Source organism: Panthera leo, chromosome E3 (assembly GCF_018350215.1).
Source record: "Panthera leo isolate Ple1 chromosome E3, P.leo_Ple1_pat1.1, whole genome shotgun sequence".
In the NCBI taxonomy this organism is placed as follows: domain Eukaryota; kingdom Metazoa; phylum Chordata; class Mammalia; order Carnivora; family Felidae; genus Panthera; species Panthera leo.
Genome location: NC_056694.1, coordinates 18735341 through 18749129, shown reverse-complemented (window position 1 = coordinate 18749129; position 13789 = coordinate 18735341).

Below are 13789 nucleotides of genomic sequence, written 5' to 3'. Positions count from 1 at the left end.
TTCAAATAATCTCTGTGCCTCTTTCCCTGGTCTGCTTACGAGACTCTGACAACACATATGTTGGTTTGCTTGATCATGACTGACCCACAGAACCCTGAGACTCTGTTCACTTCAATCTTTTTTCTTTCTGTCCCTCAGACTGGACAATTTCACGTGTCCTGTCTTCAAGTTTGATGATTATGTTTCTGTCTGTTCAAATCTATGCTTGAATCCCTCTAGCGAATTTTTCATTTTAGGTATGTAATTTTCAGCTCCAGAATTTCTTTTTAGTTTCATTTTAAACCTATCTTTTTATTGACATTTACATTTTGTTCGTACCTCTTTTTTTTTTTTTTTAACTTTTCCATATCTTTGATTCTCTGAGCATCTTTAAGACAGCTGTTTTAAAGTCTTTGTCTAGTAGGTCTTCTATCTGGTCTTTCTCAGGGACAGTTTCTATTGGTTTCTTTTCCCCTATGAATGGGCCATACTTTTGTTACTTTTTTTTAAACGTTTGTTTGTTTGTTTTTTAATGCTTATTTATTTTTGAGAGAGGGTGACAGAGAGACAGAGCGCGAGTGGTGGAGGGGCAGAGAGAGAGAGGAGACACAGAATCCGAAGCAGGCTCCAGGCTCCAAGCTGTCAACTACAAATCAGACTCTTCTTTCCTAGAGTTTGCTATTTTTGCTTTTTGCATCCCATAGGCTGCTCTGTGCTGAAGATTAGACTGAATTGTAAACCTAAGGTCTCTTCAGGTCTTTTCTGAATCTACACCTTTCTCTGGGCATGTGTGATGACTCTCTAATTTCCCTGTATATATGGTTGGTTTTGGATATCCTAGTCTTTAATGTCTGGCTCCCAAAAGAAGAAGAAGACAAAAATAAAAGGGAAGAAAGGGTACCTTTGCTTTAAAAGGTACCCCTAGAACTCACTTCAGCCAGAGGGAGAGGGACTGGCAACAGTGATTGTGTGTGTGTGTGTGTGTGTGTGTGTGTGTGTACACGCATCAAAGGCTGCCTGCCTCTGGGTGTGCACCTCTATGATCAGAAGCAGCAATCAGTGACGAGAACACAGATACCCCTTTATCTGAAGGACAGGACTGCCCAACCTGGCTTCCACAAGCTGCATGTGAGTTGTTCCAAGAACATGTGCACCATTGCCTGCAACAGGATTGGGGGTTGGGCAGCTGCTATCAAGGTAGGAGCTGAAATGGATTGAAATTAAATACTACCCAACACATCCCCCTGGAATTGCAAGCCTTCAATAGACTCCAGTTCTAAAATAGTCACATCAGACAGACTCTGCCAGTACAACTGCTGTCTAGTGGGAGACGGATTCCTGGTGTTTGCTATTCTGTTGTCTTCCTCCCTCTTTCAATTTTTGAAGAGCATGTGAAGGATTCATGTTAATTCTTTATTTTTTTAAAATGTTTATTTATTTTTGAGACAGAGAGAGACAGAGCATGAGCAGGGAAGAGGCAGAGAGAGAGGGAGACACAGAATCTGAAGCAGGCTCCAGGCTCTGAGCTGTCAGCACAGAGCCCGATGTAGGGTTCAAACCTGTCAACTGCAAGATCATGACCTGAGCCGAAGTCAGACACCCAACCAACTGGGCCACCCAGGCGCCCCTCATGTTAATTCTTTAAATGTTTGGTAGAATTCATAATGAAGTCATGTGGCCTGGGCTTTTCCTTGTGTTAAGTTTTTTAAAATTACTAATTCAATGTCTTTACTTGTTATAGATCTATTCAGATTTTATATTTCTTCTTGACTTAGTTTCAGTAGTTTCTGTTCTAGGAATTTGTTCCTTTCATCCAGGTTACCTAATTTGTTGGTATACAGCTGTTTATAGTAGTCCCTTATAATCTTTTTATTTCTGTTCTTCTGGTAGTGATGTCTCTTCTTTTGTACTTGCTTTATAATTTGAGCCCTCTCTTTTTTTTCTTGGTCAATCCATCTAAAGGTTTGTCAACTTTGTGGATCTTTCAAAGGATCAACGTTCAGTTTCACTCATTTTCTCTATTCTTGGTTTCATTTACTTCTGCTCTTGTCTTTCTTATTTTCTTCCTCTGCTTGCCTTTGGTCTATTTTTCTAGTTCTTTAAGGTAGAAGTTTAGCTTATAGATGCAAGATCTTTCTTCTCTTTTAAAAATATAGATGTTTACCACTATAAATTTCCCTCTAAAGCCTGAGTAATATGATTTCCCTAAGATTTGGCATGTTGTATTTTTGTTTTCATTCACTTCAAAGTACTTTCCAATTTTCTTTGTGATTTTAAATTTGACCCATTGATAGTTTTAGGAGTGTGTTGTTTAATTTCTACATACTTGTGAATTTCTCAAAATTCCTTCTGTTCTTAATCTCTGATCTAATTCCATTATGGTTGGAGAACATACTTTGTGTGATTTCAATCTTCTTAAATTTATTGAGATTTGTTTCATGGCTTACTCTATGTTCTTACATGGAGAATGATCTAAGAGTACTTAGGAAGGTTTATTCTGCTATTGTTGGATGGAGTGTTCTACAAATGCTTAGGTTCAGTTGGTTTATAGTGTTGTTCAAGTCCTCTATCTCCATGTTAATCTTCTGCCTAGTTATCACATACGTTGTTGAAAGTAGGGTACTGAAGTCTTCAACTATTACTGTTGAGCTGCCCGTATCTCTCTTCAGTTCTATTAATTTTTGCTTCATGTATTTGAGGGCTCTAACATTAGGTGCTTGTATGTTTTTTAACTGTTAGGTCTTCCTAATGGATGACCCTCTTATCATTATAAAAACACCCTTGCCTGCAGTAACAATTTTCCTTTTTTTTTTTGAATTTTTAATGTTTATTTGTTCTTGAGAGAGAGAGACAGAGAGAGACAGAGAGAGAGAGAGACAGAGAGAGAGACAGAGTGTGAGTGGGGGAAGGGCAGAAAGAGAGGAAGACACAGAATCCAAACCAGGCTCCAGGCTCTGAACTGTCAATACAGAGCCTGACATGGGGCTCGAACTCATGAACTGTGAGATCATGACCTAAGCCACAGTCGGATGCTTAAACGACTGAGGCACCCAGTCGCCTCGCAATTTTTTTCTTAAAGTGTATTTTGCCTGATGTTAGTACAGTCAGTCACTCCAGCTTTGTTCTGCATTGCATATCTTCTTTTACTTTCAACCTGTTTGTGTCTTTGAATCTAAGTAGATCTCTCAAAAACAGGATACAGTTGGATCATCAGTATGTTTTCATTTTATTATTTGATTTTACTTTTTAATATATTTTGACTTATTTTCTTCCTTCCCTCCTTCCTTTTCTTTCTTTCACACACACACACACACACACACACACACACACACACACACACACATATATTCATTTACATCCAAGTTAGCATATAGTGCAATAATGACTTCAGCAGTAGATTCCAGTGATTCATCCCCTATGGATAACACCCAGTGCTCATCCCAACAAGTGTCTTCCTTAATGCCCCTTACCCATTTAGCCCATCTCCCCACCCACAGCCCCTCCAGCAACCCTCAGTTTGTTCTCTGTAAAAGTCTCTTATGTTTTGTCCCCCTCCTTGTTTTTATATTATTTCTGCTTCCCTTCCCTTATGTTCATCTTTTTTGTATCTTAAAGTCCTCATATGAGTGAAGTCATATGATATTTGTCTTTCTCTAATTCTGCTTAGCATAATACCCTCTAGTTCCATCCATGTAGTTGCAAATGGCAAGATTTCATTCTTTTTGATTGCTGTGTAATGCTCCATTGTATATATACCACATCTTCTTTATCCATTCATCCATTGATGGACATTTGGACTCTTTCCATACTTTGGCTATTGTTGATAGCACTAATGTTTATAGCAATAAACATTGGGATGCATGTGCCCCTTCGAAACAGCACACCTCTATCCCTTGGGTAAATACCTAATAGTGCAATGGCTGGGTCATAGGGTAGTTCTAGTTTTAATTTTTTGAGGAGGCTCCATACTGTTTCCCAGAGTGGCTGCACCAGCTTGCATTCCCACCAACAATGCAAAAGAGATCCTCTTTCTCCACATCCTTGCCAACATCTGTTGTTGCCTGAGTTGTTATTGTTAGCCATTCTGACAGGTGTGAGGTGGTATCTCATTGTGGTTTTGGTTTGTATTTCCCTGATGGTGAGTGATGTTGAGCATTTTTTCATTTGTCTATTAGCCATCTGGATGTCTCTGGAAAAGTGTCTATTCATGTCTTTTGCCCATTTCAATAGATTGTTTCTTGGGTGTTGAGTTTCATAAATTCTTTATAGATTTTGGATACTAACCCTTTATCTGATATGTCATTTGCAAATATCTTCTCCCATTCTGTTGGTTGTCTTTTAGTTTTGCCTATTGTTTCCTTCACTGTGCAGAAGCTTTTTATCTTGATGAGGTCCCAATAGTTCATTTTTGCTTTTGTTTCCCTTGCCTCTGGAGACACTTTGAATTAGAAGATGCTGAAGCCAAAGTCAAAGAGGTTTTTGCCTGCTTCTCCTCTAGGATTTTGGTGGCTTCCTGTCTTACATTGAGGTCTTTCATCCATTTTGAGTTTATTTTTGTGTATGGTGTAAGAAAGTGGTCCAGGTTCATTTTTCTGCATGTCGCTGTTCAGTTTTCCCAGCACCATTTGCTGAAGAGACTGTCTTTATTCCACTGGATATTCTCTCCTGCTTGGTCAAAGATTAGTTGGCCATACATTTGTGGGTCCATTTCTGGGTTCTCTACTCTGTTCCATTGACCTGAGTGTCTGTTTTTTTTGCCTTCTTTCTTCCTCTTTTTTTCTTTTCTTTTTCTTTTTCTTTCATAGGCTCCATGCCCAAAGTGGGGCTTGAACTAATGGCCCTGAGATCAAGAGTCACACACTCTATTGGCTGGCCCGGCTAGGCACCCCCACCAGTATGTTTTTAAAGCTTCTCAGGGGATTCTGTTTTTAGAGTGTGGAGAATATGAGGCTTTGCTGGTGGGGAAGACTGAGAAGGGCTGTGAGGGCAGAATGGATTGGTTAAAGGAGAAGCTGCTGTCATATGGCCTTTTGCTGCTTTTAGAAGAGTGGGCCTTGGACTCTGTGAGAGAATACCACTTCCTGGAAAAATAAAGATGGCCTGCAGGATGAAAACAAAAACTAGCCCAAGGATTTTTGAAAGGCAGCAAAATATGCCCTTTTATGCCCTCAAACTTGAGGGGAATTGGCGCCTGGTGGTTGGATCTAAAGGCATCCAGAGTCCCAAAGAGGGGATCATCTGGATTGTCCTGGAAGTCCCTTTCTCACATCTTTTGACTGCAGGTATGTTCTCTAGAGCACAGAGGTGGCCCTTGCTTCCCCTGGTCTCTTGAGCCTAAAGTCCTTGTTCATATGTGTCCAGAGGGCCCAGATCAGGGACTAACACAGAGACAGTGCACAGTCCGTATTTAAATGAATTACATTCACTGAATTTCTCCCCAGTGCCTTCCTTCCACAAAGACCTACATGAAAGCCTCAATAAATTGTGGTTGAATGCTTAATTGACAGTAACTACATGATGGGAGCAGAATTCACAAACCAAGAGCCCCAGAACCAAACTAGCCAACGAATGTTTTGTTTGTCCTACAAAATTTATTCATCAGCAAAATGCTTTATAAAAATCCAACATATTGCGATCAGAAGATGTCACAATAAAATCTAGATTTCTGCTTCCCTTGAAAAAACCAGCTCTGGCAACACCAGACCTATGTTGAGGGGCTGACTCCTGAGACAGGGCATACACTCTCCAGTTTGTCATTCTCCATCAACACATCAGTTGCCCTTTCTCATTTATCTTGTTCTGTTGCATTACTTCCTCATGAATGGTCCCAGTGGGCACTGAGTTGTGATCCCTAGACCAGGATAAACGAATGTCTCTCCCCTGACTCCACTAAGACACTGATTGGGAAGTGAAACACCAATCCCAAAGGTGGTTACCTCAGGTCTCAAGGAAACAAGGTTTCTTATATGTGACTCAGAGCAGAAATTCCAGTAGCCAGGCCAGAACTCTCCCTAGAAAGATCCAGTGACTCCTCTCTAGAGGTCAACAAAACTCATGTGTGTACCTCTTGCTGATCCACGCCACCTGCTGGCCTGGGGACCTGGAGTACGGGGGCTCAGCAGACCTGGAAGGAGGGGTTCGATCTCTCCCTCAAAGGGAGTGTAGTTCAGATGCCACACACTCCAGAAAACCTTCCTTGGTCAAATGTCTCTCATTACCCAGGCCACACTTTCATCGGTTCATCAAAAACTCAGACCTTGCCATGACATGATAATGAAGTGCAGAGGCCAGTCCTGGGTCTCAGCCCATCTGGCTCCCTCTCTAGGTCCCTGGGGAACCCTGGGCAAGTCATGTGACCTTCTTGAGCCTTGGTTTCCCCTTTAAAAAATGGCTTTTTGGGTGCCTGAGTGGCTCAGTGGGTTGAGCATCTGACTTTGGCTCAGGTCATGATCTCGTGGTTCATGAGTTCAAGCCCCCATTGGGCTCGTTGCTGTCAACGCAGAGCCTGTTTCAGATCCTCTGTCCCCCTCTCTCTCGGCCCCTGCCCCATTCACTCTCTCTCTCAACAATAAACATTAAAAAAATGGGTTTTGGTGAGGATAAAAAGAGATAATGCTAAAAATTAGATAATATAAGGTGGAAACAGCCCAAATGTTTATCAGTGAATAAATGGATAAATGAGTTCTGGAATATTTGTAATAAATGGAATATTATTCAGCCACAAAAAGGAACGCAGTTCTGGCACACGCTATGTGGATGAACCTCCAAAATATGTGAAGCAAAAGAAGCCAGTCACAAAGGGATATGAAGGATCCAGAAGAGATAAATCCATAAAGACAGAATAAGGACAGACTGCAGGGTTGGGGGTGGGGGTAGGAAATATGGTGAGAAACTGCTTAACGGATAAGGGACTTTACTTTGGTGTGATGGCAGCATTTTAAAACTAGATACAGATTCACATTGTGAATATACTAAATGCCACTGAATTCCTTGCTTTAAATGGCTATTTGATGTTTTTCATCTCAATTTCTTGTAAAGTAAAAAAAAAAAAAAATGATCAGTTTAATGGAACATTTTGAACACGAAGTTTTTGTTCCTGTATGTTGAAAAGTATTCTCTTCATCTGAGAGATGAGGAAAGTGAGATCTGAGAAGGGCAGGTTGGTTCCCGCCTCTGCGACAAGGTCTCTGCCTTCTCCCCACTTACTTAGGCTGTGAACCCGTGGCACAGAGCCACCTGGTCACTGTTGGGTTACACTGCACCTCTGGCTGAGACTTTGCACCTGTAGGGGCTCTACAAGCGTTTATGAATGTGAATGGCCGGTTGCAATAGCCGTGTAATTGCCTCCTTCCCACGAGGGCCTCTATCTCAGCACTGGATGCTCCTGAAGGTGTGAAATACCACTGTCCCTGCCAACGCTTCACTATGCCTTAGACTGGACTCACGCAAGGCATGCCATCTCATTTATATTACACAGCGATCCCAATAGACAGGTATGATTCTTGTACAGATGGAGAAACTGAGGCTTAAGAGGGGAAGTGATTTGGGGTGCCTGGATGGCTCAGTCGGTTGAGTTTCGGCTCAGGTCATGGATCTTACGGTTCATGGGATCAAGCCTCACACTGGGCTCTGCGCTGACAGTACAGAGCCTGCTTGAGATTCTCTCTCTCCCTCCCTCTCTGCCCCTCCCCTGCTCTTTCTCTTTCTCAAAATAAACTTAAAAAAAAAGAAAAAAAAAGAGGGAAAGTGATTTGCCCAAGGGCAGTAGCTTATAAGGGAAGGAGTTGGAATTTGAACCCCGATGACTTAAGTCCTGTCCTTTGGCTACTATGCCCTCTTACCTCCCCAAACAGAGGATTAGTTAGAATTTTAAAAAATAGGGGGGGGAGGCACCTGGGTGGCTCAGTTGGTTGAGCGTCTGACCTTGGCTCAGGTCATGACCTCGTGGTTTGTGAGTTTGAGCCCCACATCTGGCTCACTGCTGTCAGTGCAGAGACCAATTCCGATCCTGTCCCCCTCTCTGCCCCTCCCCCACTTGCTTGTGCTCTCTCAAGAAAAAGTTAATATTATGTCCACGAAGAACAAAACACTAAAGCAATACAAAGTGAACACACACACACACACACACACACACACACACTCTATATCCTATATATATGGAAAGAGAATTATTCCAATTTGGTAATAAACTAATACACACACCAGAAAAAAGACACCAACATGTTAATGGTGTTTATAACCTCTGGGTAGTAGAATATGTATGCAAGTTACAAGCGATTTGTCTCCATACTTTCTAGTATTTTCCATGTTTCCTACAATAAGCAAGAGTGACTTGAAGGTCAGGGGAAAAAATGTTTTCCACTCAGCTATCACTCAGGATGCATGTGTAGGTTAGTGGGGGGGGTCTTCCATACCTGCAGACTGCATGCCCTTCCTAAACACCCTCCATACCTCTGGCAGCCCCAGAGCCTGGACTGAACTCCAGAAGGGGCGTGACATTTGTCCTCCAAACTCTTAGCTTTTAACTGGCCACAGCCTTTTCCCTCTGCCTGACCAAGTCTTTGGAGCAAAGGTTTGGACTTTCTATTCCAAATGTGGTGGCCATTTTTTCTCAGGCTCCAGAATTCGTTTCTGAGGCTAAGATGTGGCAAGGCCAGGCCTAGGAAACTTCATCATGTTTGTTTTCTGGGGGTTGGCAACCCATGTTGAGGAATTGTGGCAGTGTCCAGGAGAGGCATCCAGAACGGGCAACACGAAGAGGGCTTCTTGGGACTGAGTTTCTTTCCTACACTAAAGGGGAGAGGTCATGGAGAGAACACTGGTGGGAGTCAGGGAGGCAAAATACCTCGGGAAAATCACTTTCTCTTGCTGTGTTTTCGTGTCCTCATCTGGCAGATGTGGGAAGACGACCACAACATCCTGGAAGTCCCTTCAATTTCTAACATCATGTTTCTTTTGCATTAGCTGTGTGACCTCAAGCAGTTAAAACTTCCTGATGTTCATGACAATGTAGCATAACATTTCATACTTAAATGGCTTTTTATAAACCGTACTATCACAGCTCTTGTTAATTTTTTTTAATATTTATTTTTGAGAGGTTGGGGAGGGGCAGAGAGAAGGAAACAATCCTAAGCAGGCTCCACAACATCAGCGCAAAGCGCAACCTGGGGCTCGAACCCACGAACCGCGAGACCATGACCTGAGCCCAAGTCCAATACTCAACCGACTGAGCCACCCTGGTGCTCTGTTATCATAGTTCTTGTTAAATCTTACAGTGTGCCGGTGATGTTGCCGTGGTACTGAAGAAACTGAAGCTCAGAGAGGTTGGGAGAAATCTGCCCCAGATCACACGTGCAGAAGTGGTAGAAGGGGAACCCAAGCCAGGATCTGGCCCTGCCACACCTCTGCCCTTCTCATCCACAGGGTTGTCACAAGTCCAGGAAAGGCAAACAAGGCATGGAGAGTATTACACATGGGTGTCTTCAATGTTTTAAATGTCTTGAGACCCCTGTCCATAGGGTAGCCATATGTTTAGCTTTGTAAGAAAGTGTCAGACTGCTTTCCAGACTGGCTACGCCATTTTACATTCCTGCCAACAACGTATGAGAGTTCCAGTTCCTCCGCATCCTTTCCAGCACTTAGGATATCAATCTGTTTAATTTCAGACATATCTATAGGTGTGTAGTGTGGCATCTTGTGGCTTTAATTTTTCATTTCCCTAAAACTAATGATACTGAGTCTCCTCCTAATGTGCTTATTGGCGATTAATATAGTTATCTTCTTTGGTGAAGTGTCTGTTCAAATCTTTTACCCATCTTTTTCTTTCTATATTTTTTAAAATTTACATCCAAGTTAGTTAGCACATGGCGCAACAATGATTTCAGGAGTAGATTCCTTAATGCCCCTTACCCATTTATCCCATCCCCCCTCCCACACCCCCTCCAGCAATCCTGTTTGTTCTCTGTATTTAAGAGTCTCTTATGTTTTGTCCGTTTTTATATTACTTTTGCTTCCCTACCCATTTATTTTTAAGTAGGCTTCACGAACAGCGCGGAGTCCAACACAGTGCTTGAACTCACGACCCTGAGATCAAGACCTGAACCAAGATTGCGGCGCCTAGGTGACTCAGTCAGTTGAGCGTCCGACTTCAGCTTGGGTCATGATCTCACAGCTCGTGGTTTCGAGCCCCGCTATCAGGCTCTGTGCCAACAGCTCAGACCCTGGAGCCTGCTTTGGATTCTGTGTCTCCCTCTCTGCCCCTCCCCTGCTCACGCTCTTCTCCCTCAAAAACAAATAAAGATTAAAAAAAAAAAAAAAAGACCTGAACTGAGATCAAGAGTTGGATGTTTAACTGACTGAAGTACCCAGGCACCCCTCTCTTTTATCCATTTTAAAATTGGGCTGTTTTCTTACAGAGTTTTTAACTTCTCTATATATTCTGGATACAGGTCTTTTTTCAGACATGTGATTTGCAAATGTCTCCCAGTCTGTAGCTTGTCTTCTCATTCTCTCTTAACGGTGACTTTTAAAGAACAGAATTTCTCAATTTTGATCAGATCCAATTTACTTTTTTTGCTCTTTTATGAATTATGCTTTTGGTATTATATCTAATAAATATTTGCTTAATTAACTCATGGTCACAAAGATTTCCTTCAGGATTCTCTTATAGTTTTATTTTTAAAAATTTTGTTTTTTAAAATATTTATTTTGGGGAGAGCACAAGCGGGGGAGGGGCCGAAAGGAGGGGACAGAGGACCTGAAGTGGGCTCTGTGCTGACAGGCTGACAGCAGCAGGTCTGATGTGGGCTCAAATTCACGAACTGTGAGATCATGACCTGAACTGAAGTTGGATGCTCAACCGACTGAGCCATCCACGTGCCCCTCTTCCATAGTTTTGTAAGTTTTTTTTATAGTTAGGTCTCTGATCAGTTTCTATTTTACTGTGGTATAATACACATAAGATGAAATTTACCATTAAAAAATACTTTTTTTAAAGTTCACTGCAAAATTGTGCAGAAAAAAGGGATATCCCACATATTCCCCTTGCTCTCACTTATGTACGGCCTCCCTCATTATCAATGTCTCCCACCAGAATGGTGTATTTGTTATATCTGATGAACCTACATTGATACATCATCACCCGAGGTCCACAATTTACACTGGGGTTCACTCTAGTTATACATTCTATGGGTTTGGACAAAAATTTAATGGCATGTATCCATTATAGTATCATGTAGTAATTTCACTGCCCTAAAAATACCTTTGTGCACCACCTGTGCATCCCTCCTCCCTAATCCTTGGCAACCACTGATTTTTTTACCGTCTCCATAGTTTTGCCTTTTACAAAATGTCAAACAGTTGGGATCAAACAACATGCAGCCTTTTCAGACTGGCCTCTTCCACTTAAGAAAATGCATTTAAGTTTCCTTCAGGTCTTTTCTTAATTTTATTTTAGAGAAAGAGGGAGAGAAAGTGGGGGAGAGGGGGAAGAGAGAGACAGACGGGGGGGGGGGGGGAGGGAGAGAGACAGAGAGACAGAGAACCCTAATCAGGCTTCACGCCCAGTGCAGAGCCCAACAAGGGGCTTGATCCCACAACTCTGGGGTCATGACCCGAGCCCAAGAAATTAAGAGTCAGACACTCAATGGACTGAGCCACCCAGGGCACCCCTCCTCCATGTCTTTCCATGGCTTGGTGATTTTAGCACTGAATACTACTCCAGGGTCTGGATATACCAGTCTATTTATCCACCCACCTTACAAAGGACATGGTGGTTTCCAAGTTTTGGCAGTTACAAATAAAGTTACTATAAACATCCAAGTGCAAGTTTTTGTGTAGATGTAAATTTCCAACTCTTTCGGGTAAATACCAAGGAGTATGACTGCTGGCTGGCATGGTAAGAGTTTAGTTTTGTGAGAAACTGCCCAAGTGTCTCTCAAAGTGGTTGTACTATTTTGCATTCCCACCATCAATGAGTAAGATTTCCTGTTGGTCTACACCCTTGCCAGCATTTGGTGGTGTCTGTTCCGGGTTTTGGTAATTCAAATCGGTGCATAGTGGTAATTTTTAACCATTTTTACATACACAACTCAGTGGTATTTAAGTACGCCCACAATGTTGCAGAACCATTACAATCTACTTCCCAAACTTCTTTACCTAAAACTGAAACTGTGTAACCACGAGAAATGACTTTCCATTTCCCTGTGCCCCAGCCTCTGGTAATCTCCATTCCACTTTCCGCCTCTGTGAACTTGCCCATTCTAGATGCCTCATAGAAGTAGAATCATTCAATGTATACGCTCCTTTGTCTGGCTCATTTACCATGTTCTATCCATGTTGTAGAATGTATCAGAACCTTATTCCTTTTTAAGGCTGACCAGTATTGCATTTCATGTATACATCAGTTTGTCTATCCATTTCTCTGCTGATGGACACTTGGGTTGCTTCCATCTTTTGGCTCCTGTGAACAAGGCTGCAATGAACACTGGTGTACAGGTATCAGCTTAAGTCCCTGTTCTCTTTTTATTATTGAAGTGTAGTTGACATACAATGCTATGTTCGTTTCAGATGTACAACACAGCGATTCCACAACTCAACACAGTTATGCTGTACTCACACGCGTAGCTACATCTGTCACCACACAACACTCTTACGATACCACTGACTACATTCTCCACGTGGTACCTTCTGTCCTGTGTTAAGTTCCTGTTTTCAGTTCTTCTGGGTATGTAACAAATGGAACCGATGGGTGACATGCTAATTCTGTTTAGCTTTTGGAGGAACCACCAAGTTATCCACAGCAGCCACACCATTTTACACTCCTACCAGCAATGTACAAGAATTTCAATCTCCCCACATCCTCATCAACATTTATTTTCTATTTCATAATAGCCATGCTAATGGGTGTTAAGTGGTACCTCACTGTGGTTTCGATGTGCACTACCTTAATGGTTAATGTTTCATGTGCCTGTTGGTCATTTGGGTATCTCTGGGAAAATATCTTCAAGTTCCTTTGACCATTCTAAAATCAAGTTTTGTTGTTGGGTTTTAGTTCTTCATAAATTCTAGGTATTAACTCTTTATCAAGCAGGATTTGCAAATATCTTCTCCCACTTTGTGGACTGCCTTTCATCCTGATAGTGTCCGATGATGCATGAACAATCTGTACTCCGTAATTTGGCTGAATGTCCTAGTAGCTCTCGTATGGAGTCTTTGGGTTTTTCTATATACAGGATCATGTCTGTGAATAGAGATTTTATTTCTTTCTGCCTTTCAAGACTGGATGCCTTTTATTTCTTTTTCTTGTCCAACTACTTTGGCTCAAACTTTTAGTACTATGTTGAAAGAGAACTTCCTTGTCTTTTTCCTGATCTTGGGGGGGGGGTACTTTGTTTTTTATCACTAAGCATGTTAGCCGTCAGGTTTTCACAAATGCCCTTATCACTATCAAGGAAGTTCCTTTTGTTCCTACTTTTCCAGTATTTTATCATGAGAGGGCACTTGGTTTTGTCAAATGCCTTTTCTGCATCAATTGAGCTGACGAATTTTTCCTTTGTTCTATTAATGTGGTATATTACACGTTTTTTAAAACTTAATGTTTATTTTTGAGAGAGAGCCCGCACGCGCGCTCACACGAGTGGGGGAGAGGCAGAAAGCGGGAGACAGAATCCTAAGCAGGCCCAGGCTCTGAGTTGTCAGCACAGAGCCTGATGCGGGGCCTCAAACCCACGAACCGTGAGATCATAACCTGAGCCAAAGTTGTACGCTCAATAGACTGAGCCACCCAGGCCCCTCTACACAGATTTCCTGA